Raw genomic sequence first — 23,162 nt, 5'->3', positions numbered from 1 at the left:
TTGGCTTCCTTTCCTTTTCTGTCTCACTTCTGCACTCACTTCCCAGTGCTTCCTGGGATCCCTGGATCCTTTTCTCAGCATCTGTTTCTGGAGGGACACAACCCGAAATAGGAAGGACTATTTTCAGTAGTCACTATAAAGTAGGAGGTGTAACTGTGTGTAACTTCGTGGGGTTATAGGGTGGAGGAGTTGAAAGAAGAAAACGGAGGCTTTTAGGGTAGAAATCCTCTAGAACAGTGATTCTCTGCGTTGGTGTGCTAGGGAGTCACCAAGCGCTTTGGAAGTGAAATGGAGAGGTAGGAGCACGGGAGTGGCTCAAGTTAGATGACTCTGAGGAGGAAATGAGCCACGGCTTCAAAGTTCCACCTCTTTCTTCAAAGCACAGTTACCTGGAAACACAAACGAAAATGAATGAGAGGAAGGTGAAGAACAGGAGCAATAAGAAGAGGAGGAGGAAATCCCATCTAATTGTATCTACCACACTGCCACTACTTTACATGTATTTCCATGGGTTCTTTGGAAGTGAAGTCCAGGATTTGGGGGCACACAGGGAGTCTATGATTCTAGTAAGCAAGGCAGGAAAGAGTGAAGGCAAATAGAATTAGTGAATGAAATGAGATAGGTTGTGTGAGGCAGGAGAGATTCCAGGGAAGCCAGAGATGGGCTTGCTGGGTGGGGTGAAGGAGATGACAGGCTGTGACTGCAAATGGGATAATAGATCTCAGAAACACAGGTTACCCTGAGTGTTAACGACACTGACTAAGGCAGGTCAAAGGTGGAGGTCTTTGACCCAGGAAATACCTCTGGGGTAAAGGAATCTAAAAGGTTAATGTGGATTCCAAAGTCAATACAGATTATGGCAAAGTGCAGGGCAGAGGAGCAGGGCTGATTCCGCTGCTGAAGTAGGCTTGGGAAGTGAGGATGGATCCGGTGAGTCTGCACTGAGAACTGCACAGTCTTCAACTGAGCAGAGAGAGTGGGTGAGGGTAATTGGAGGGTGAGAAAGCACACTGGAGGGAGGAAAGACAGCTGGCCGCTCCATCTCACCTGCTGACTTGAGCAGAGAAGATAAGGCTATCATACTGAAAACAGTTGGGGGAACAGTGATTTCACAGGAGAGCATCTTTCAGGCCAGGAGGTAGAAGAAAGAGGATTTATGTGAATGGGGACTGTGATGGTTAATTTTCTGTGTCAAATTGGCTAGACCACAGTATTTAGTGAAATATTATTCTAATTATTTCTGTGAGCATATTTTTTAGATGAGATTACCGTTTAAATCAGCAGACTTTGAGTAAAGCAGATTACCTTCCATAATGTGGGGTGGCTCTCATCTGATCAGCTGGAGGCCTTAACAGATAAAGACTCCCTCTCCTTCCCATTAGGCAGAAAGAATTCTGCCAGCAGACTGCCTTTGGACTTGACCAGCAATACCAAGTCTTCCCTGGGGCTCCAGCTGACCAGCTCACTCTGAAGATTTTGGACTTGCCTGCGTGTACAATAATGTGAGCCAGTTCCTAAATAAATCTCTCTCTCTCTGTCTGTCTCTCTGTCTCTCTCTCTCTCTCTCTCTCTATATATATATATGTGTATATGTGTGTGTGTGAGTGTATTTCTCTCTATATATAATAAATACATATATAATACATACATATACACGTATGAAGGTATATGTATCTCTCTATGTGTATATATAGAATGATTTCTCTAGATACAAGTGTATATATAGAGAGAGCTATTATATAGCTATATATATAGAGAGAGAGCTATAGAGAGAGAGAGCGAATACTACTCAGCCATAAAATGTAAAGAATTAATGGCATTCGCAGCAACCTGGATGGGATAGAAGACTATTATTCTAAGTGAGTAACTCAGGAAGGAAAATCAAACATCATATGTTCTCACTCATAAGTGGGAGCTAAGCTATGAGGACGCAAAAGCATAAGAATGGCACAGTGAACTTTGGGGACTCCAGGGAAAAGGTGGGAGGGGGTGAGGGATACAAGACTGCAAATTGGAGGCTGAGCGTGGTGGCTCATGCCTGCAATCCCAGCACTTTAGGAGGCCGAGGCGGGCGGATCACGAGGTCAGGAGATCGAGACCACAGTGAAATCCCGTCTTTACTAAAAATACAAAAATATTAGCCGGGCGTGGTGGCTGGTGCCTATAGTCCCAGCTACTTGGGAGGCTGAGGCAGGAGAATGGCGTGAACCCGGGAGGCGGAGCTTGCAGTGAGCGGAGATCGCGCCACTACACTCTAGCCTGGGCGACAGAGCGAGACTCTCTCTCAAAATAAAATAAAATAAGGAACTCCTGAGTTATCCCTAGTCCTCCTTGGGTCACTCTGTCCAGCTTCTGATTCCTCTGCTTATTTTAGTTGTGGGCTTTGTGAGATCTCCCCAGTATTTGGTATCTGATTCCTAGACTAAATGGTCAAATGTGTGTGATGGGGCAAAAGGCCTTAGGATGTTGAATAAGAGCTGAGCAGGTGGTAAACCTGTGACACTGATGTGATGGATGTAGGAGTGGTCTCTTTGCAGCCCTGGAGCCCTTCATCAGAGTGGATTTCACCCATCTGAGCTGGCAACACGCCCTGTTATTCCCAGGACATCTAGAATTCATCACTTGTGCCTGGATTGTTTATTCACTTCACTCATGCTCCTGAATTCTTTGTAGCAGAGTCATTTCCTGTTTCTCTCCAAACTTTCCCCCTTTGGCCCAGGACTAAGAATTATCTGTTCTACAGTGCCTAAAATATTTTTCACAAAGGTAAGCCGTTAGTTATGTATTAGTCTGTTCTGGAAAGTCAAAATAGTTGAGACCTACAGTTGGTCCATGTGATCTGGGAGTGACCAATAGTCATCACAGGTAGTGCACCTACCTAAATCGAATCCGTGTGTATCATTTTCTGCGTCGGTAAGTAGATCCACATTTTCCTTTGGGAGGCTCACTTTAATATCCTTCTGCTTCTTTAAGATTGGGAAACCACCCAGGCCTCCCAGCTCTTGGCAAGCAACACTCTGACTTCATGTTGTTACTCAGCATTTTGTTTCTTATTGAAATGCCTGGCTCTGCACAACCGGTTTGTAGATTCCCTGGGCATGCCCAGAAACATAGCAGCCTCAGGAAGACAGAACTGAAAAGAACACACAGTGAGAACAGGGGAAGGGCTTTACAGCTCTGGTCAGCCTGACTCAAACCTGTGTTAATAGCCCAGACTCTTGTTGCTCCATCCAGCCCTTCCTCTCTCTTCTGATCACAGTCCTACTCGCCCTTCTAGTAGCAACTCAAAAGCCACCTCACTCAGCCTAATGTAATCTATCCCTCTTCTGTGTTTCTTATAATACTTTTATTTATTTTGTCTTACAAATTTTCCTTGTGTCTTACTTATGTATGTATGTGTTCCTATGAGGTTGTAAGTGTTCAGGAAAATTAGAATGATCCACTTTAGCTTTTATCCTTCTCCTTGAGCACAATGCCTTGTACTTATTAAATAAAAATGCTTGAATTGTATGGAATTGAATCAAAACATAAGAAAATAATCTGCTTTAGAATAGATCTGAGAATGCTGAGTAATGCACAACTCCTGCCTTCCTTGGGGAGACCTGAAACCTTAGGGGGACTTCAATTACTTCTGGATTTGGTATAGCTTCAGCCAAGGCAAAATTTCCCAGGGTTGCTATGGCCTACAGGAATATCAGCCTCCATTGGTCTTAGTGTCTGGCTTTAAATGATAATGGAACCAAATCACACTGATTTTTTACGTTCATATAGTAACATCATAAAGATACTGAAAATACTGGCAGTATTAAAGAAGAAAAGCAAATTCATTTCTTTTTTGAAAGATAAATCTCATAAAGGATTAAACTTTTATTATAGATAAGGTGAAATTTGATAAGTTAAAATGATAATTAGATCCACATTTGTTATCATGGAAGAGTTTCAAAATGCTTTGTTGGGTGGAAAAAAAAAACCTTCTAAAGTAGGTTTATTATGATTCTTTTTTTTCTGGTAAAAACAAATTTAAAAAGATAACTTCTATATAAAGTATATGTACACATGCCTGGAGAAAGCATTTGGAAAATTATACAGGCATTAATTTCTCCTACAGTTAAAGTGTCCATAACAAAAATTGGACATAGCACAATTGGCTGCTTATTGAATATAATTTATTGAATCACTGTTAGTAATAACCAAAACTGATGGGGAATTGGTCTCATCAGAAGGGTAAAAAGCTGCTGCTTCCCCTGGCTGTAATGGACTGTACTGCAGGCAGACATGCACAGCAACAGTGATGGGGCGTTAGAGGTGCTGAATATGTGGTGGAAAGTGCAAGGAAGTTTGTGTTTCCTTTTGTAGGTTTTGATCTACTTTTTAAAAATTAAAGCTAGCAATAATCAAATACATTTATGGTTATGAAAGCAAATTTATTGTTAAAAATTACTATTTTTAAAATTCTGTTTTACTGTGAGTTTTAACATTTCTGTTTTCATTAAAACATTTTTTAAAAAATTTTAGTTTTAAATGGCAATTAGGCTTAATTTTAATAGGAGATACACTCGTAAAGGATAAAATCTAAAAGGCACATGCTAGTATTTCTAAATGAGAAATTTTTGTTCCATCCCTATTGCCCAGCCATCCTTCTCCAATTTCAACCAGTGTTACCTTACCTGTTTCTTTACATTCTTTTGATACGTTGAGATTTCTTAGAAATGAACCTATTTTACAATAGTAGAATAGGCTATATACTAAAATGCTGACTGTAGTTATTTTCAAACAATAGGATAATAGGAAATGTTTATCTCTTTATAGTTTTCTGAATTATTTTTTCCCCAGTAACTAAAAGAATTAAAGATAATTTCTAAAACCATTTTGTTGGACTCTGTGTGACAGCATGCCTAAATATTACATTGTCATCACTTTTTAATTATTCCATTTCTCTGCTTCTGGTCTTTAGTTTTGGTTAACAGTATGGCAATGCAAAAAAAAAAAAATTCCTTTTACCTATTTTCTCTTCCTTCCTCTTCCTCAGTCCACACCTCATGAAAAAAATAAATATGCATCAAAGTCATATTCTGAAAAGAAATTTCTTACTAAAATTTTTACTGGGGTTTCTGAGTATAATTTGACTCATTCTACTTAAATCAGATTAATATCTACTATGCTTGGTTCACTAAAGATGTTTTAAGTAAGAGCGATAATAATAGCAAATTCTTAGGATACATTTATCTTGCTGGGTTAGGTAGGAAAAGATTATATTTATTTTTAAAATGAGATATAGAAAAGCTTGGAGATTGGGGGTGGGATAATGGTAATTGTCCATATTTACATTTTGAAAATACATATTTTTGAACTACTTTCACTGTGCCTGGAATCAACTATTTTTCAAGGCCTTTTCCAGATGTAAGAATTTGATCAATAGCACCATTTATCCATAACTACTATGTTATCTGCCTTGGAGTAGACCACCTCAGACCCAGGAAAACATCAGCCCTGGCCTTGTGGTTATGCCACCTGCAAATTCAATCCCAAATTTTCCTTACTGGGTGTTCTCTTCTGTATCTTCTCTCCCTTCCCTTGTTATTTATCTCATTTTTCTTTCTTTCAGGAGGCCAATGTAAAGCTAGGGTGGTAGAGTGGAATGAGCACAGATATAGGACTTTGGGAGCCAGGATTCATATCTAGTTCTCTACTAAGCTAGGTGTCTTAGGCAAATCACCTCAGTATTCTGGTCTCCCTCTCTTCCTTCTTTCCACAAATATTTGCAGAGCTCCTACCTAGTGCTAAAGACTCTTCTAGGTGCTAGGATGCAAAGATGAACAAGACATGACCACTGCACTTTGAGACTGTGTACTTGGTCTCTCCAGCTGTCCCTGAGAAAGCTGCATCTCAAGACAGCAGCTGAAGTGAGTTTGTGGTTCTGCCCACCTGCTGTCTGGCCAGCGAGGAAGTGTGTCTAATGTGGGCACCTACTGGGCTCCTCAGTGCCAAAAGAGGAACCCAAGGATGGAAGACATGAAATATGGTAGGGACACAAGGCTCTGTCAGATGGTGTTAGGGATCAAAAGGTGGCAACAGTGATAGCAGCGATTTGGCTCGGCATGCCCTTGGACAATGCAGGCTGTGGCTAGGGCTGCTGTGGTCAGAAGGAAAAGTAAATGTGCTTCTCTGGGTGGAACATCAAGTGAAGACAGTTAACCAAGGTAGCATGATTTGTTACGATCGACTGTCTGAAAGAGTCACAAGAATGTAGGCTTACCTTGAGCCTTGGGTTAGAAAGATAATAAGTTTGGAAGTCAAGGAGAGGCCAGTGAATTTGATGCAAATCACTTCATGAAATTAAACCCCTTATTCTATGGGGCTCTTCTTTCTCTTCCTGGGACTTAGCATTCTTTATGTCTTGACACTTATTGGATGAATGTATGAATGGAAAATCTTCACAGAACTTAAATGTACATTGAGAACACATCACAACCTTGGTGGAAAACTGGGAGACTGGTAATCAAGAGTTGAACATTTTATTTCATGAAATAATATCACATAAAATGCTATAATTGAGTGAATGGTCTCATCAACAATTTTACTCATAGAGAGGGCTCACTGCAAGGCCAGATGGAGTAAAGTGGAGAAGGGAAGAAGACTAGTCCTGTCCCCATGCGTCTCAGGGATTCTCTGAGCCAATGGCTTCTCCTATAAGCATGAAAACCTAGGAGGGAGACGTTTATTGCCAGCTCATGAAGGGTGCTGGGTGGGGACAGAAAGAGGACAAGGCTTGGAGGCAATGATTAGACAGTGGAATTTCATTTTCACATTTTGCTGCTTATTTTTGGCCAAGCCAAACATTTTCTGAGACTCAGCTTCCTTTTCTGTAAAATGCCACCTCCCATCTCTTTTCTGAATTTCTTCATATTAGAGCAGGGATCCAGGATCCTGGGCAGTGGACTGTTACTGGTCTGTGGCCTATTAGGAACTGGGCCGCACAGCAGGAGGTGAGCGGCAGGTGAGTGAGCATTACTGCCTGAGCTCTTCCTCCCATCAGATCAGCAGTGGCATTAGATTCTCACAGGAACCCTATTGTGAACTGCTCATGCAAGGCATCTAGGTTGTGTGCTCCTTATGAGAATCTAACTAATACCTGGTGATCAGAGGTGGAAATGTTTTATTCCAAAACCATACCCCCACCCTCACCCCCACCCTCTCTGTGGAAAAATTTTCTTCTAGGAAACCGGTCCCTAGTGCCAAAAAGATTGGGGACCGTTGCTAATTAGAAAATTTACTTGCATTAGAAACTTACTTGGACTGATACATTCTTCTTTGAAAACACAAATACACCCTGCTAGTCCCAGTTTTTTAGTCAAGAGAAACAAAGCATTTTCCCATTCGAACTGGAATCAGCTGATGCTGCAGGTTACTGGAGACGGAGAAGCCTCTAAGTTGGGCTGCACTGGATTGACAGGTATTGAGAGTAAAGATTCAGGAAGAAACTGATGGGCATGTTTGATCATACAGGTGTCTGTGCAGATGACAACAAAGGAAAACTGTTAAGGGCTTGCTGAGGCACTATCAGGAGAAATCCAAGCAATTATATGGGGAGAGAGAACAGGTCATCTGATGGTGCTAGGAATCCAGACCTAACAGAGAATAAAGTCAGGGCAAAAGAAAAGCTGAGGGAAGAAAGACCCCTGGTCAAAAGAAGGCCAGACAGACAAATCTTAACATCCTGGCTTGGCTGTTCCTGTGCGATCCTCATTTTTTATGTCTGTAAAATAGTGATTATATGCAACTAAAAGCATTGTTGGGAGGATTAAAATGAGAAGATATGTGTTGATTCTTAGCATGAAGTTATAATAACACTCAATAAATTATAGACACTATTTTATATTATTAGGACTCTTGTATGAAGGACAGGTAAGTTCATGGTTAAGTGAAGAAGATGAGAGAGGAATGAAAGAGGAGCTGGGCTGGGATCTGAGGTGATGGCTGGGTTTTCTGCTAGGAAGATATGTCACATCAACAGACAATGTAGATTTTTAATAGGTCATTATAGGGGCTGTGGCATCTGAACTGGCCACAGATGAACCCAGTCTGACTGGGATCCAGTGGAAAATGTAGTACTGTAGGTAAGTACCAGGAGTCTGGTTTATAGGACTCTACTGTATCCTCAGGACAGAAAGGAGAGGGGGAGAGGAAAGATGTGCCAGGTCCTGATGACATGGTCCAGATGTGACTAATTTGCCCAGAAACATGGGGGCAGAAAATTGAGTAAGTAAAAAAAAGATTGAGTGAGTGGTTTCTTAGAAATGCAACTCTTTGCCCCCAAACTGTTTAACCCCTGCCATTAGACCCCAGAGAGTTTCAGATTCTTAGAATGTGTGATATACATTCTTTTGTTTTCCCCAAATAGAAATAACTAATAGAAAAGGATAAGGCCAGGAGCAGTGGTTCATGCCTGCAATCCTAGCACCTTGGGAAGCCAGGATGGGGGTATTGCTTGAAGCCAGGAGTTTGAGACTAGCCTGGGCAACATAGCAAGACCCTAATCTCAGCAAAAAATAAAAAATTCACTGGATGTAGTGGGCATGTGCCTGTAGTTACAGCTACTCTGGAGGCTGAAGTGGGAGGATTGTTTGAGCCCAGGAGTTTGAGGCTGCGGTGAGCCATGATCATGCCTCTGCACTCCAGCCTTGGTGATACAGTAAAACTCCATCTCTAAAAAAATTAATTAATTAATTAATCAAATTAAAATTTAAAAGGATAAAACCAATACATACTCCTTGAAAAATGAATAAATACATGAGAATATAGGAAAGTATAAAGTAAAAAATCAGATTTTCCTTCATTTTATTACCAGTGAAGTAAACCTTTTTATAAGTTATTTAGCCATTTCCACTAGTGTGAATTGCTTACTTTACTCTTACATTACTTATTATTATTATTTTGTTCACATCAGATGGTAAAGTGCTCATGTCTGAACAAGGCGTAAGGGAAGCACATCTCACGCATGAGCATGAACACCCAATCATCACACATATGAACTATGAAAGGAACAACTCTTATGTTACTCATTTCTATGTTACTCATTTTTAACGATAGGTTGCATGCCTTCTTTATTATAGATTTGTAAAAGGATGGTAAGGATATTAAATCTTCGTCATATATTTTACTCTTCTGATTTGTTATCTGTGTTTTTCACCTTGTGGTATTATTTCTCACATAGAATGTTTAAGTTTTTACTTTTCTTTTCAACCAATATTTCCATTTGTTAAGTGCCTACAAGATCAGATGGGAGATCCTAAAGATTCAAAATCATGGTGATGGAGATGGAAATATAAAGATGACCAAAAACACAAGAATCTAAATAGAGTTGGCAGATGAGTGGCACAGACAATAGAGATTGAAGTCACTGAAGTCCTAAGAGTGTGCACTGTGGGTTAAGACTCGCTGGGTTTGAATTCTGGCTCTGTCAATCAGTAGCAGTTTGAACTCTGGAAACTTTTTTTAACCTTCCTGTTCCTTAATTTCCCCAGCTGTAAAATGTAGAATTTTGTGTAGAACGTAAGATTATTATGATGTTCTGGCAGATTGTAAACTGTCAACAAATGCTAACTATTTTTATTAACTGACAGTTTTTTGTTTTTCCTTTTTAGACGGAGTTTTGCTCTTGTTGCCCAGACTGGAGTACAATGGCGCGACTTTGGCTCACCGCAACCTCTGCCTCCCGGGTTCAAGCGATTCTCCTCCCTCAGCCTCCCAAGAAGCTGGGATTACAGGCATGCGTCACCATGCCCGGCTAATTTTGTATTTTTAGTAGAGACGGGGTTTCTCCGTGTTGGTCAGGCTGGTCTTGAACTCCCGACCTCAGGTGATCCACATGCCTGAGCTTCCCAACGTACTGGGATTACAGATGTGAGCCACAGCGCCTGGCCTATCTGACAGTTTTTAGGGCCTGGTAAAGAAATGGGACTAGAACTGTTCCCAGGATGGGTGTGAATGGGACTAGATGAGATAGGAGAGAAAATGCAAACCAGAGACCCTGGGGGTACAAGTGGGGTCATGGTCCAGGTGGCTGAATGCCCTGACCAGTGTCGCCAAGGTCACCTGGAGGAGTGGCTCTGAGAGGTGGTTAAGAAGTACGTGTCAGGGTGACTGAAAGCAACATGGGGGGGAGGTGAAAAACAAAGAAAAGACAAGAAAGAACTCACCAGAATTTCTTCTAGAATGGACAACTTTAAGTAAAAAGAAGAAAGTGGAACAAAAGTATCTCAGCCACTGTGTGAAAGGAAATGAAACTCAAGTAGGAGAGAAAAAAAGAAAGGACTACCAACAGTTGGTACTGAAGATAAAACATGCCCCAGCTTCACCACAATGGCCAAAATGCAAAAGACTGATAGTAACAAGTATTGGCAAGGATGGGAAACAAAAGGAGCTAGTTGCTGGTAGGACTGCAAGTTGGTACAAACCTTTTGGAAAACAGTTTGGCACTCTCTATTCAAGCTGAACATATGAAGTCCCTAAGACTCAGCAAGTCTACAGCTGAATTTTTGCAGAACAAAAATTCATATATAGGCTCACAGAAAGACATTTATGCTAATAGCAACAGTAGTCATAAAATCCCCCAACTGGAAACTACCCAAATGCCCATCCACTAGAATGAACAGACACTGTGCTATGTCCTTTCTAGGGAAGACTGCACAGCAATAAGAATGATCACAACGTGGATGGATCATACCAAACTGAGCAAAAGTGATGGGCAAAAAGGAGCCTAGTGTGTGATTTAATATGATTCTACTTTCATATAGTTCAAAAACAGGCAGAACTAATTTCAATGTTAGAAGTGAAGATATGGTTACTCTTCGGGGAGGCTGTGAGGGAGTGGCTGTGGAGGCTGGTTTTGGAGGCACTGGGAGTGTTCAGTTTCTTAATCTGGGTGACGACTACATGCTTATGTTTGATTTATACAAAATCCATTACAGTATATACTTACTTGTGACTTTTTCTTTATGTATTTAATTTGTCTATTATAAGTTTAAAATATTTGCCTATATTATAAACTAAAAAGTCATTGAAAATCATTTTGTTCACTTACTGAAGGTGTAGTTGGTTTATTGTCAGCTTCACGTGGATACAGAATAATTTTTGAACCTCAGTTTCTATATTTATTAAATATGGATGATAATATTTTCTTTACAGTAGACAACTTAGGGGAAGAGCTTTGAATGTCGTGAAATCCCATACAAATTGCTAGGGAGATAATGTTTTGTCCCCATTCCTGATGTTTCCTTTCCATCCTTTCCATCAGCACAACAACCTTCAGCTCTCCCAACCTACTGACCATTCTATCCCAGGAGAGTGAAACTGACAAGTCTGTTAAGTATAGAACATCCCTCTTCAATCTTTCCCTCTTGGAATCCAGAGTGTCTAGCATAAAAGGTTATTGAACCATAGAGAGACTGAGTGCATTCTCTGAATTTAGATGGGTAATAAATTACAGAGCTAGAATTTGAACTCAGATTTCTCTCTGATTACACAGACTATGTTTTTAACCATTCCACTGTATTGCCTGCCTCATAAGTAATCTATTATATACAAAATAAAGAGCTGAGTTGTTTGGTACGGGTAAGAATACAATAGGAAATCAGAGAAGGGAGTCTATCTAGGGATTAAAGATGACAACACAGGCTAGGTGCAGTGCATCACACCTGTAATCCCAACGCTTTGGGAGGTTGAGGCTGAAGGATTGCCTGAGCCCAGCAGTTCGAGACAAGCCTGGCTAACATCAGGAGACTCTGTCTCTACACAAAATTTAAAAATTAGCTGGGCATGATGGTGCCCACCTTTAGTCCCAGCTACCCAGGAGGCTAGGTAAGAGGATTGCTTGAGCATGGGAGGTCGCAATGAGCCATGTTCATGCCACTGCACTCCAGCCTGGATGACAGAGTGAGACCCTGTCTCAAATTTTTTTCTTTTTCTTTCTTTCTTTTTTCTTTTTTTTGACAGGGTCTCATTCTGTTGCCTAGGCTGGAATGCAGGGGCATGATCTTGGCTCCCTGCAGCCTCCGCTTCCCGGACTCAAGCAATTCTCCCCACTCAGCCTCCTGAGTAGCTGGGACCACAGGCACATGCCACCACACCTGAATAATTTTTGTATTTTTTGCAGAGATGGGATTTTGCCATGTTGTCCAGGCTGTTCTCAAACTCCTGGGCTCAAGCCATCCACTCGCCTTAGCCTCCCAAAGTGCTAATGCTGGGATTGCAGACATGAGCCACCATGCCTGGCAATTTTTTTAAATTTAAAAATTAAATTAAAATTTAAAAGATGATGGCACCAGATTTTTCTATTCCCATACTATATGTGTCAATTCTTGCTAAGTTCTCTCAGTGTAACCCCCAGGAGCCAGTATAGTTAGAATTAGTGCTTACCTCCTTCTAAGCCAGAATAGAAGAGGTGTCTGTTGGTGGCAAAAATACAGTTAACAGGGTTTAATTCCAGTGCCACATGCCAGGGCACTCACACTTAGCCCATTTCTCCATGGGTTTAGCTGCAGTGTGTCATGTACTGCTGCTGGTGTTTGCCTTTAAATTCTAGACTGCTTTGTAAGCCATTCTAAGATATTAGAAGGGACAGAAAGCTTATTTTCAAGCACCTGAAGTATGAGAATAGGTAAAGGGTATGTTAACAGCATTTCATAAAAGATTATTTTTGAGGTATAATGTTTATTCAATAAAAACATTGATTTGAGATGTTCAGTTAAATGGGGTTTGACAGCTTTATACACACATGCAACCACCATTCAAAACAAGATATAGAACATTTTCATCATCGCAGAATCAAACTGTATAATTTTGTGTGCATCTGGCTTTCTTTCACTCAGCATACTGTTTTAGTAACTCATTCATGCCATTGCACTAACCAGTAGTCTGTTTTTATTGCCAAGTAGTATTTAAATTTTTTTTATTTTTTAATTTTTGTGGGTACATATTTATGGGGTACATGAGATATTTTGGTACAGGCATGCAATGTGTAATAATCACTTTATGGAAAATTGGGTATCCATCCCCTCAAGCATGTATCCTTTGTGTTATAAACAATCCAATTATACTTTTAGCTATTTGTAAATGTATAATTAAATGAGTACTGACTATAGTTCGCTCATTGTGCTGTCAAGTACTAGATCTTATACATTCTTTCTAACTATTCTTTTTTTGTACCTGTTCACTATCTCCACCTCCTGCTCACCCCCTCTGCCATTACCCTTCCCAGCCTTTGGTAACCATCCTATTCTCTATCTCCATGGTTCAATTGTTTTGATTTTTAGAACCCACAAATAAGTGAGAATATGCAATATTTGTCTTTCTGTGCCTGGCTTATTTCACTTAACAAAATGACCTCCAGTTATAATCATGTTTTTGCAAATGACAGGATCTCATCCTTTTCTGTGGCTGAATTGTACTCCATTCTGCATAGGAACCACATTTTCTGTATCTATTCATCTGCAGATGGACACTTTGGTAGCTTCCAAATCTTGGCTATTGTGAACAGTACTGCAACAAACATGGGGGTGTAAATATCTCTTTGATATTCTGATTTCCTTTCTTTTGGGAATATAGGTAGCATTAGGATTGCTGGATCATATTGTAGCTCTATTTTTAGTTTTTTGAGGACCCTCCAACTGTTCTCCTTAGTGGTTGCACTAATTTACATTCCCATCAGCATTGTCCAAAGTTCCTTTTCCACCACATCCTCACCAGCACTTGTGATTGCCTGTCTTTTGAATAAAAGCCATTTTAACTGGAGTGAGATGATATCTCAGTGTAGTTTGGATTTGTATTTCTCTGATGATCAATGATGTTGAGCACTTTTTCATATGCTGTTTACCATTTGTATATCTTCTTTTGAGAAACGTCTATTCAAATCTTTTGCCCATTTTAAAAATCAGATTATTAGAGCTGAGTAGTATTGAATTGTGTAGATATACAATAATTTGTTTATCCTTTTTCCTGTTGATATATATTTAGGTTGCTTCCAGTTTTGGCTTCTTATTAAAAAAGCTGCCGTGGACATTCTTGTGATGGTCTTTGTGTGAATATATATTCTCACTGCTCTTGGGTAAATACCCAGGAGTGGAACTGTTGAATCATAGGGTAGATATACGTTTATCACTGTGAGAAACTGCTAAACAATTCTCCAAAGGGTTGAACCATTTTAATTCCTACCATCAATGTTGCTCTGCATTCCCGAAGGAAAAGTTTTTACAAAGCCAAACTGCGATGACATCTTAGTAAAGAATATTTATCATGGTGTCTAGGGTGGGAAAAATTTCTGTGGGAATCATTTGGAGGGAGAAAAAAACAGCAAGAAGGAGCCGGGGGAGTGGATTGGCATTCACCAAAAAGCATTCACCAGGAAGCCGGCCTGGGGACACCACGTGGGCAGTGGGCTCCATAGCTACCAATCAAGGCTGTGTTCTCTGCTGATGGCATTCATTCCACATGCCAGGCCCTCTGTCTGTGATCCAAGAAATCTGGGCAACTTATTGTTTTTGCTCAAGTTGTACTTCATTGAAATTCTTTTTGGAGTGTCCCTTTTGGTCACAAGTTCCCTTTCTTGTGTGAGAGCCAAGATAGTGAAGCCTAGCACAGCAAGGCTTTTTGAATTTGTGCTGCTGACTTCACCACCAGTTGTGGTATCAGGGCTGGCTAACCTGACCCAGCTCGTGATCAGCTTTCCCCTCAGCTTCTACAAGTAGAGAGCAACTTATTGTTTATCTTTTGGCCTCTTCCTCCAGGTTAGTTTTAGCAAGGTTTTTAGTTTGTTTTTTATGCTATTATACTTGAGGGAGGGCAAGGCCTTTGGCACTGCTTTTAAGGTGATTTCATGTTGAGACAAAACCTCATTCTCTGAATTTTTCTTTAGATCATCCTGACAGAGGCCAGAAATAGTGTGAAGTAGCCCCCAAAAGAATAAATCTCAGCTTTCTTCAAGCATGGTTTATCCTGTCTGTGTATTCCTTCTAATTCAATCCTGTTAGTAAACATTCTTGCTAAAGTAGGCCGTCCTTATTCCTCAACCAAATTCTGTGTGGTAGACTAGGGTCCCAAATTTGGGCACAACTTGGTTTCAACTCTATAATCTTAACGCTGTTCCTCCAATTGGCACTCACTATAAGTAAGAAAGATACAAACCCCTGTTTACTTCTCATTCCTTCTCTTTCAATGGAGGGTTTGTCCCTCCTCCTACCAAAAGCAAATTCTTTCATGTGCGTTCTGGATCCCATTCTGTCCTGTCTTCTCAGAGAATGTTTCTAACTGGTTATTTGTTACCTGCAGCAGAAATCATTGTCCTCCTAAATCTAGGCTTCTTCTTTCTTGCTATAAAGTTGTTGCTGGGAAGTAGTGGCTGCCTGACCAGAAACGACATTCCCTAACCTCTCTTGCCTTTAGGTGGAACCACATGACTAGTTATTCTCAATATAATATGATTAGAAGTGGCATGGTCCACCAGCTAGCTTCAAAAGCAAGAATGCTTCTTCTCCCTTTCTTACGGGTGGCGAATATCTGGGTTACCTGTGGCAAATCTGTACGGGTCTACAGCAGCCTCAATTCCTGCCTCCTCAGAAGAAAGAATTCGACCGAGGGCCATAAGGCAGAAAAAGAGATGGAGGCAAGTTTCAGAGTAGGAGTGGAAGTTTATTAAAAAGCTTTAGAGTAGGAATAAAAGGAAAGTACACTTGGAAGAGACCCAAGCAGGTAACTTGAAGGACAAGTGCAGTGTTTGACCTTGTGACTTGGAGTTTTATATGCTGGTGTCTTTCTGGCATCTTGCACCCCTTTCTTTTAATTCTTCCCTTAGGGTGACCCACCTGCACGTGCAGTGCCCTCCTTGTGCTTGGGAGGTGAGCATGCACAATGTGTTTAAGGAGCTGTACACATGCTCACCTGAGGCTTTCTTCTCTTTTCCAGTGGAATGCCCCTGGAAGGTCATACTCTGTCATACTCTGTCATTTTGTCTCTCAAATGCCTGGGTTCACTCGCCCAACTCCTGAAAGCTGCCGATTACCAGTTACAGGTGTTTCCTCTCTATATAGGAAGACTGCCTTTCCCTGATGCTGGCCGTGACCAAGTATTATTTTAGAGAGACAGTTAACAACTGCCTGGCCACCACCAGATGGGCACCTGATCTTCCCAGTAGGGGTGTTGGGGGAGCCCTCTCCTGCCCTACTCATGCCTGGCTAGCTACCTACTGTAACACCTTCTGCCATTTGATGCAGAGAGGCACAGCAAACTTGAAAACCAAGTATTAAGGATGAGACTTCCACAAGATGGATGCAGTCTGTATTTCAGTATCACCATTTAGAGAAGACCCAGCTACCATTAACAACATTTATTTGGGGCTGGTCTGAAGGTAGTGAGTTATCTCAACTGATTGGTCATAGTCAGTTACAGATCAAACTCTTCATTCTACTCTTTCTCCACTTCTCACTACTGCACTTGATTCATTGAAAGAAAGAAAGAAAGAAAGAAAGAAAGAAAGAAAGAAAGAAAGAGAAAGAAAGAAAGAAAAGAGAAAGAGAGAAGAAAGAAAGAAAGAAAGAAAGAAAGAAAGAAAGAAAGAAGAGAAAGTAGAAGAGAAAGAAAGAAAAAGAAGAGAAAGAAAAAACAGAACTTCTGTTTTGAACTTCATGTGAATGAGAAATAAATTTCTATTGTGTTTGACCTATTATATATTGCAGATTCCTTTGGTTATAGCAGTTATCATTACCCTGACTAGTAAATTATTTTTCTTTCCTCTACATCTTCCATATTTATCTCTATCAGTATCTATCTATCTGCATTCAGACATGACCAAACATTTCCCAGCTTAAAAGCAAACAAGCCTTCCCCAGACTTCACACCCATGTCGTTTTCTCTTTACTCTCTTTCACAGACAATCTTATTAAGAATGTTGCATATGTGCAGTTTTAATTGCTTTGCCTCTCATTCGCTCTTTACTCCAATTCACATGGCTTCTTTGCCACCACTCTATTAAAACCGCTCTTGTTCGAGGTCCTCAAAAGCTGTCATGTTTCCAGACCCAGCAGACACTTTTGGTGCTCATCTTAACTCTCAGAAATATTGAACACAGTTGACCACTCCCTGCTTTCTGACATACTTTCTTCTCTTGTGTCTTTGAAACCAACATCTTACTTGAATGACTCACAGGCATTTTAAATTTATCATATCCCAAACTGATCTACAATCTCATTCCTTTATTTTCTCATCTCAAAAAATGCTACTTCCATCCATCCACTGGCTCATGCCATAAATCTGAGGCTAATTTTTGACACTTGCTAGAGAAAGTAGCCATCCATAGACAGTCCAACAGGTCAATTTACTTCCGAATTTTTCTTAAATGTAAATACTCTTATCGTTTGCACTCTTCCCCATAATCCTGTCCTTTCTCCTTGTATATGTTTTAAAGTATAGCTCAGATTGGCTGGGCGCGGTGGCTCACGCCTGTAATCCCAGCACTTTGGGAGGCCAAGGCAAGTGGATTCACCTGAATAAGGAGTTTGAAACCAGCCTGGCCAACATGGTGAAACTAAAAAGACAAAAATGAGCTGGGCATGGTTGCTGGTGCCTGTAGTCTCAGCTACTCGGGAGGCTGAGGCAGGAGAATTGCTTGAACCTGGGAGGTGGAGGTTGTGCAGCCAGCCGAGATTGTGCCACTGCACTCCAGCCTAGGCAACAAGAGCGAAATTCCATCTCAAAAAAAAAAATCTATATATAGATGTATGGATAGATCAGATAATGTCGCTTGCCTTTAAAAATCCTTCAGAAGATTCCCACTGCACTTAGGGGAAATTCCCTAATTCTGTTTTTCTTCCCAACTTTTACTTTCAGTTCAAGGGGTACATATGCAGGTTACACGGGTAAATTGCATGTCACAGGAGTTGGGGTACAGATAATTTTTTCACCCAGGTAATCAGCATAGTTACCCGAGGTAGCTTTTCAAACTTCACCCTCTCCCCACCCTCCACCCTCAAATAGGCCCCAGTACCTCTTATTCCCTTTTTTGTGTCAATGTTTAGCTTCCACTTATAAGTGAGAACATCTGGTATTTGGTTTTCTATTTCTGCATTAATTCCCTTAGGATAATGCCTCATTCTTAATATCACCGTTACACCCTCACATGATCTTGCCCCCTTTCAATGTCTTTAGCTTTATCTACCACTCACTTTCCCTTGCTCACTATATTCCAGTTGTTCTTTCAAATCTTTGAAATGAAAAGGCTCTCTCCTACCTCAGAACTTCTCTAGTTCAAAGGGCAAATATAAACTCAATCAAACTTAAGTGAAAAAGGAAATATGGTAGTGCATGCAAGTGAGGAGCCTAGGAGGCAGCTGACTTCAGGTGTGGCTGGTTCTGGGAACTCAAACTATGACCTTATTGCTCTGTTGCTTCATCTTTTAACTCTGCTTATCTTTGATTTAATTTCTTCTTATCACAGACTGTCATTATGAAGGCAGAATATTCACTGTCAGAGATGCCTGTTTGTGAAGTAAGGAATGAACCTTACTCAAAGAGTGATCTGGCCTTTGCTCTTGGTTTCTGGGAGGTAATCTTTAGGTCCTTGGAATGTCATGCCTGACAAGAGTGTCTCTGTTTGCCTGGGGGCCTTGGGCCAACCAGATAGTAACAATGTGATTTAGAGCTGTGTGATTATGGCTTTGAGTCACACCACCAAGGTTACTTAAGGTGGGGACTTTGGGTACTGGAAACTGAAATCATTCTCATGGCTAATCAATTTTGCCTGTGTGGAGCTCCAGTAAAACTCCGGGCCCTGAGGCTTGAGGGAATTTTCTCTGTGGCAGTACTTTGCATACCATCACACACTGATGCCAGGACAGTAAAGATGCCCCGACTCCATGGGGAGAGGACAACTGGAAACTCCACATCTGGCACCTTCTGATATAGGAGTTAAAAAGAAATTATTTAGGCTGATAGTGAGGGTAAGGAAGTCCTCAGTAAGGTTTTCCTTTTAATGAAAAGCAGCCCCCAAATCATTTGTTTTGTAACAAAGAACAGTCTGTAAAATTGAGCTGCAGACATAGAAAAGCAAGCTAGAAGCTTGCATGGGTGAATGCTGGCAGCTGTGCCAATAGGAAGAGGCTACCTGGGACTAAGCATGTTCAAAATAACAGCTCCATCTTCCCTTCTCTTTGCCAGATACAAGTACAGTAAGGAGTAGATAACATAGTGCCAGCCAAGTGGAAAGCTCATTTGCATAATCGGATTAGGGTTTAGTAGCCAACCTTCCCCACCCTGTATGTAAACATCGCATCTGGTCCAACCAATCTGTGGGCCCTGTGTAAATCAGACCCGCCTCCTCAAGTGTATCTATAAAATCCAGTGCCCTCCCACTACACACCTGACTTCCTTTTCAAGCATCTCTCTCTCTCTCTCTCTCTCTTTCTCTCTCTCTCTGTCTCTCTCTCACTTATCCTTTCTCTTTCTTTTGCCTGTTAAACCTCTGCTCCTAAACTCACTCCCTGTGTGTATGTCCATGTCCTTAATCTTCTTGGTGTGAGATGATGAACGCTGGCTATCTACTCTAGACAGTGATACCACTTCACTTCCAGGCCCATGTGTCTCTTCCTTGGCCTGTGTTTAACTTGTATTTTTTCCCTGCAGTCAACTGTAACCATGAGTACAGCAACTTTCTGTGAGCTCTGTAAATTCTTCCAGTGAATTATCAAAGGTATGTTTTGGGAACCTCCTGAGTTTGCTGTTGGTGTTGGAAGTAGGTAGTCTTGTGTAGACTGTGCTTCCTCTAACTATATAGTTGGCTGAATCTCACACCATTACACATTCTTAGCTTAATAACTGCAGCTAAATGTTTCAGTTTTTCCTGACATTATACAAGAAAGTCTCCAGAGAACAACACTTTGTCTGGCTAGGTTAAAACAAGTGTCCATATCTGAACTGATTGATACCCTGGAGAAAAGAGTACTACAGTCAGGTCTTGGTCACGTAGATGCCTAAACTACAAGAATTTAGATTACCAAAAGAACGGGGATAGGGATGTTAAGTGAACAAAAACAACCAGCATCCAATATGGAACATCTTCACCAGCATTTTACTTTGTTTGGAGCATTTCTGATTTCGAGTTCTCTCACAGCATCACAATTTCCCAATGACTAAGTCTACTCGTCATTTGGGTTTCAGATTATCTGTCACTTCACCAGAGAGGCTTCTCTAATGTCTTATAGCTTCTGTCAGTTGGTCATTATATGTTCATTCATTTGATTGTTAGTTTAATATACATATTTTTTAGAGACAGGGTCTTGCTGTATTGCCCAGACTGAAGTGCAGGGATTATTCACAGGCATGATCATTGCACATTACAGCATTAAACTCCTGGGCTCAAGCAATCCTTCTGCTTCATCCTCCTGAGTAGCTGATGTATGTTACTGAACACAGCTTAGTTTAATATTTTAATGCCACTTTAACTCTCAGCTCCATGAATGCAGGACCACATCTATATTGTTCATCACACTGTAGGTGCTCAAACACATTTTCAGATCAAATGAATAAGAATGAAAGAAAAATCTGTCAGTGGATTACCTTCATCTCAGATCTTATGCTAATTCCTCAAATGTTCTTTTTTAGTAAAAGTTCAGTGAATGAATATCTGATTAAACTTTGGACTCACTTGTTAGAACCAGTGAAAGAAACTCGCTTCAGTTTTGCAGTCAGGAATTCAAGAACCGCACAGCCCTCAGAAGTGAAAAATCACTGGGTGGATTTGCCTCATCCTTTATTGAAACAAAATATGTAATATCTGTATGGAAATATATCTCATGATAATTTAATAAAACTTTTTTTTTTTTGAGACAGACTCTCACTCTGTGGCCCAGGCTGGAGTACAGTGGCGCCATCTTGGCTCACCGCAAGCTCCACCTCCTGGGTTCACGCCATTCTCCTGCCTCAGCCTCCCAAGTTGCTGGGACTACAGGTGCCTGACACCACGCCCAGCTAATTTTTTTGTATTTTTAGTAGAGACGGGGTTTCACCATGTTAGCCAGGATGATCTCGACCTCCTGACCTCATGATCTGCCCACCTTGGCCTCCCAAAGTGCTGGGATTACAGGCGTGAGCCACCGCACCCGGCCTAATAAAAGTATTATTAAATGTTTTATTTGATTTCAGCTACACAGTAACCTGGTAAGATGAGTAACACAGGCAGTTCTGTTTAACAGATGGGAAAAAAAAATATAAAAGCCTGAGAACCTGAAAGGTGAGATGAATCACTCAGGATCACATGGGAAAATAAGCAATCAAACAAGATGATTACTCAGCAATCCTGAAGCATAGTTCTATATTCCTTTCCACCAGCCCAATGTTGCCTGTACTCTCAACCTTGGTGAACACACACTGCTATCTCTTCAGTTACGGGATGTCACACAATATTCAATGCAGTGAATTTGAATTTGAACAGATATGACGTTTTCCCTATTTTATGAACATTCTGGTTACTTGGCCTTTCCTTGTGACATTCTTTGTTACACTTTCCACTTTTTAGTTAGTGATTTACTCCATCCCTCTACTCAATCCCAGTGGTTATGGGGTTTTCCCCTTCCCCATCCCCATCCCAGAGGCACTCTGGCCAGTGAGAGTCTGGCATCCTCCAGGCAGGCACTCCTTCCCAGTGGACTTGAACCTGGGATAATATGAAGCTGGCACTTCTGTGTAGTCAGCTTGCTCCCATGTAGAACCAGAGGCTAAAGCCCATCTGTGGAAGGCAGAGGTGAAAGATAAAGGAAATCCATGACCTAGTGACACATTTTGAACCCTGAATCCAGCTGTGCCTAAAGCCCATACTATCCCTGGATTTTCAGTTACACAACCCAGTAAATTTCCTCCCTTGTGTAAGTAGGATTTTCTGTCTTTATCATACAGAAGGATCTTAAGTACAATATCTTATAATAACATATTCTCATTCAATTGCATTTCCATACTCTTCTTGAAGAGGGAGAGAAATGAGTGAAATTACAGCTATTTCCCAGAAAGTTACACTGCATATAACAATGGGATTGGCTACAACAAAACAAAACTAAACTGAAAGTCACTTCATTAGGAGTTAGCTGCATTCTCCTAGTCTGAAATGCTTTATTTGGTACCTTTCTCCTTCAGGTGAGTGATGAGAGGGCACCTGCTCTCATCCCTAGGATAGATTAGCCCCTACTGCTGGTCTTTTGCTCACCAGCAGGTCTTCCAGAATTTTCCCCAACGAAGTTTGATGCTCTAGATGGCCTTAACACTGCTGAGATTCCCTCTAGCTATCTAGACACATATCTTCCTTCTTCTCTCTGTCAAGTGTCATTGCAAACGTATCCCAGGAAAATTCTGCTACAATCCTTTCAAATCTTGGAATAGAATTTTCAGGTACAATCTGTCTGCAAATAATATACCTCTCCAAAAGTTAAGCCTAACTAATGACTCACTTTTCTGACTGCCAGCCTCACATAAACAAGAATGAGGTGTGGGGTTGGGGGTGGTGGGATGCTATAGGAATTCTTTTGAGTCAGAAGAATTCAGTATACAGGACCACTTAGTTGGCAATAATGGTTTCAGCACCAGATATTTTTAGACTTTTACTTAAAAATTCAAAGCTTTGACATTTCTCAGGACAAGATGAATTTTGTCTGTGCTCTGGCTAGTGAATCCAGCAATTACTTTTCATTTCCAAAATGATGAGTGTTTCGGTTTTCCAGGAACTAACATTGCCTAATTGGATATCATACCTCAATGGATGACAGGATCATAGTGAATAATAATAATTTGGTAAAATTGTTTTGTTACTGGTACTTGTAGGAATTTAAACAAAGTTGGTAGGTGGTGCTAGGGGGAAAGTGACTAGAGAACAGGTACAAGCTAATTCCTTTCATAAGTGAGGTTGTAGAACTCATGATGCCAATACTTAGGCTATATATAAGTGAAGATGGAAAGCCATGTCATTTTCTAAGCTCAACAAAAATAAAAGAGAGGGCTAGGCATGATGACTCACACCTGTAACCCCAGCACTTTGGGAGGCTGAGGCAGGCAGATCGCTTGAGCTCAGGAATTCGAGACCAGCCTGGGCAACATGATGAAAACTCGTCTCTAAAAATAAATATAATATAATA

The 23,162-nt window shown here is 40.8% G+C and overlaps 1 non-coding gene and 1 pseudogene across 1 annotated transcript; both read right to left on the bottom strand.

Moving 5' to 3' along the window:
- The window catches only part of LOC112624307, a 29,448-nt pseudogene that overhangs the window by 2,094 nt on the left and 4,192 nt on the right, over window positions 1–23,162 (bottom strand).
- On the bottom strand, window positions 8,942–9,044 carry LOC112625642. The gene has a single exon (XR_003119722.1). It is a non-coding gene; the product is annotated as a small nucleolar RNA U13 (small nucleolar RNA).

The sequence above is a fragment of the Theropithecus gelada genome, chromosome 5 (assembly GCF_003255815.1).
Source record: "Theropithecus gelada isolate Dixy chromosome 5, Tgel_1.0, whole genome shotgun sequence".
Taxonomy (NCBI): Eukaryota; Metazoa; Chordata; class Mammalia; order Primates; family Cercopithecidae; genus Theropithecus; species Theropithecus gelada.
The sequence above is the reverse complement of the archived record's forward strand: the minus strand, read 5'-3'. Positions and strand labels throughout refer to the sequence as shown.